Here is a 4,163-nt window from a genome sequence, read left to right as displayed (position 1 = left end):
TTTGTTAAAAAGAATTGGGAAATGGTCAGTACGGTCATCCAGCACAGACCACTCAAGATCTGGGACTAGATCAAGGGATGAAGTGCCTAAAGTGGATCTGTTCCTGTAGGTGGGGGACTTATCATTTAAGAGGCAGATGTTATTTTGAAATAAAAGCTCTATTATTTTTCCTTTTTAGTCTGTGGGTTTGTCTCCCCAAAGGGGGCTGTGGGCATTACAATTTCCTAGCAATATAAAGGGGTTTGGGAGTTGGAGCTTTAAATCATTTAGTTGAGTTACATGTATTTTGAGGGAGTAATTTGGTGGGGTATAAACAGAGTAGATCTAGATCGTGATTGGTCTGTGCAGGATGACCCGTACGGCAATAGCCCACGGTCGTCCTAAGATGTAGGCCTACTTGTCTGTGAAGTGAGTTGTTTGTTGTAGGTGTAGGTGGTGGTTCCACCGGCAGCAATCTGGTTCTCCGTGTAAAAAATATGATGATAAGCAGCAAATCCTCTATAGTTGAAACCGGGGCCAACTTTGTCTCCTGGATACAGGCCACAAGTGGGCACGCTGTGGCCTGTAAGTGTTGCAATACTGCAATGGAAGGTCGGAGTCCGTTGGCATTCTATTGCAAGTCTGCCATTATGATGGCTTTTTAGATTTGGAGCACAAAGGCCCCGGCTTCGAAACACTCTGACTCCTCTTTGCGGGGGTGGCAGAAGGTTTTCTAGACTGCCGTCCTGGATAGGGCAGCAGCCTATTCTAGCATCTGCGTTTGTCGCCGCCGCGATTTTTTGCATTTTTTGGTCAGCGATTTTTGCGTTAAAAAAAATAATTAAATGCTAAAAAATAAAATAACACCGCCAAGGGGAAAAACGAAAAAAGGGGAGTAAATATCGGAAAAAAATCGAACCTCTTTAGTACTTTACTTTTAGAAAGAAAGTTTTTTTTCACTTCATCTTCACTTCGTCGATTTCTCACGTGTTTGCTTGTTGACACCACGTTGATTTGTTATTTTCATTTCGGCTAGATGGACGCAAGACCTTCTACTTGTTAATGTTTGTGGTTGTTTGTGTGCTGTTCTAATTTTGATTTCATTCTATAAAGAAACCATTATTTTTCACGTTTTTACACTCTGGATGCTTAAAGCAGAGCACAAGAAATTCTGGAGCTTTAGGCTAAGTTGCCTCTATCAACATATTGCTAATACGTCGTCAGATAGTTGAAAGCTTGAAAATTAATGGCAACATTTATGGTAACTTTTTCCATTTTTGTGGCAACGTTTGGCAACTTTTTGATAAAAAAATGGCAACAAACGCAGACGCTAGCCTATTAGGGGATTTGGGGGAGGAGTTGACAGGCTCCGTCCGCCCTTCACAGTGGCAGGCCGGGGAGCAGGATCGGAGCTGTCATCCTCCATGGTAGGGGGATGTCTGCTGGAGGGTAGGGAAGGTGGGCAGACAGAGGGGGCTGGAGAGAAGGGGGAGGGGGTACCTCACACTTCATCTTGCAACTTTCTGTGACATTTGAGTTGAGGTGAAATGACAGGTAATTATGTCCAAAATTTAATAGATTCGATGCCCAAAGTGTTCGTTCTCTACACCAAACCAATGGCTTGTGGGCAAAATAATAATGAACACAATAATGTTAAGTCCAAGTTTCGGGGGTAGATCTATATGATATGTGATTGCTCTGTTTTCCGTTTTGTTTGAGTTTGAAACTATCGCTATGAAATACAGTATTGTTTATTGCAGAGACAAAATTCTCCATACATTGGATATAATGCAATGTATACCCATTCTATCAATATTGATGCTCCTCAATGCACGCTCGAATACAATTTTACTATTCTTTGATTTCGCACAATTTTGCAAAGTCCTATATTTTAAAGTCAATTTTGAGTAACCATATCTCGGGCGTGTCTTAATATAGATGAAATATTGATGTGTCAGATGATGCAGAATTAAATTACCTTTAAATTGGTATGCTGCATGAGTGGATAGTGCAAGGCTTTAACGCGATGATTGGGTGATTACATTTTCAAATTTCTTTTGGACGCCACTGTATAATATACATAGACAAGTTTCCTAAACACACATTGCACGCACAGAGTGAACATATTTTTTGTTCTCTAACTTTTTCATACATACTGTAGGGGCCTATACAGAATAAAGGTGGCAGTTTGAAGGTCTTTCAGGGTAGACTTGTACTCATAAAATGAGAAATAATCAAACAGTCTGAGATACCACACCATTCGCTCCATAGGTATCAATTATCATGAATAAAAATCAAAGTGGATTGGGGTGTGGCTGACTTTTATTTGAATACCCAATTGGCCATTCCTAAAATTGGTTTAATCTGTGGAGTAACAAATGCTCTTCGTCAACTTGGCTCAGTCGCTACGTCCGAGTTCCCGCCACTTGGGTAACCTTACAATGTCGAAATGAGCAAAAAATAAAACTATATCCATGTACACTGTTACTGTTATTGACTTACTGAAATTACTTCCAGAAAGCGTGTCGCAGGCCAAACCTGCAGCACTGTAGTAGTGGGTCAATGACAAGGTAAACATCATGGTTTTTGTATCATGTTTAGTTTGAGTAAAGATGCACATCGACACAATAATGGTAATAATTTAGCGTTGGGGAAAAAATAAGACAGACAGACAGAGACAACAGAGGGAGAGTAAAGAAGCAGGACCTACGTTACCAGTAGAGCCCTCCAACCACCCACAACGTCGGACCGCGCTGGCGGACGACTGGGGACAACAAAAAACCAGGTGCGACCAACCCTCGTGTCTCTCTAGCACAAATTGTACAAGCTGGGGGGCGTGTCACAGAAAAACCACCAAATTTGTTGTTTTAGTTTTAGTAAGAGTTTTACAGCAATTGCAACACAAATAACTCATAAGTGCCGAGGATTAGAGGTGTTACACGAGAGAATAGATACGGACACAAAAAAGAAGGAAGAGATAAGGACGACAGGTGCTTGATAGGAAAAAAGGAGCAAACCACACCAGAGCTCCCGCCAGCCACCCACAAATTTTTTGCTGAAGCAGGCCATCACTTGTTAGTTTGAGTAAAGAGAAGCACGTTGTTGCAGCAACGGGCATTTAGCACTTGGGAATAAGCATGAAAAATGGAGAGAAACAAAAGTGGGAAAGAAAAGAATTTTAAAAAGGACCTACCAGTGCAAGGTTTGAGTAAAGAGATTCAGAAGCACGCAAGTGCAACAGTAGTCATTTATCGTTAGAGAAGCTAAAGTGGGAAAGAAAAGAATTAATTAGGAACAGCCAGGGCAACTGTCTGCTGTCCACATGTGGAGCCAAACAAAAAGAGAAAAAGCATTAACAGTAAAGGCAAAGTAAAAAAAATAAAATATTTAGTCATGATCCTACTTCATTCTTTGGTAGCAAACTCCCTCAATGGGGACAACAGGCAGATATCAATCCTGGGAAACAAAAATGGCAACTACTAACTATGTCTGAAACTAATACACATCTTTATTAGCCAAAGTTAAAAGTTTACAGGAGACCTTAAGATGTAATCATTGATAATAAGCATTTCAACTTTAATCATTCCATCCGACATGCAAAACATTACAAAACAACAGCAATACCACAACTGACACATGTTCTACCTCTGCTGACGGGGCTGTTGGTATACAGGGGTTTATTGCATACAACAAAACCCCCCACTTGTAATATACGTCTATATACAGTATAATACGGATAGCTCGAATTCATCGGGACCAGCCTCGGTACTTTGAGGGATCCGTAGTTCGAGGGATATTTACAAAGATAAAGCAGGAAAAAAAAAGCCGGGACAGCAGGCACAGTCTGTGTTCGACCTATCCGTGCTATACTGTATATGATCACCCAGCAGAAAACACCTTGTGGCCGTGGACACTGTGGTTATAATCGTCATATAAAACTCTCTGTCTTTCTCTCTCAGTCACTCTTATCCTCCTTCTCAACATCAAGGCAACTTTAACCCCCCTCACCCTGCACCCCGGATCTCTCCACCTCTCTAAAATGAATGTCTCTCAGTCACTCTCCTCAATATCAAGGCAACTTCAAATGCTTCCACCAACTAACCCCAGATCTCTCTCTCTCTCTCTCTCAGTAGTCACCCCTCCTCATTATCAAGGCAACTTCCCCCTCCCCTCTCCCTTGAATA

This window comes from Aplysia californica, unplaced genomic scaffold (genome assembly GCF_000002075.1).
Source record: "Aplysia californica isolate F4 #8 unplaced genomic scaffold, AplCal3.0 scaffold00966, whole genome shotgun sequence".
Taxonomy (NCBI): Eukaryota; Metazoa; Mollusca; class Gastropoda; order Aplysiida; family Aplysiidae; genus Aplysia; species Aplysia californica.
The sequence above is the reverse complement of the archived record's forward strand: the minus strand, read 5'-3'. Positions refer to the sequence as shown.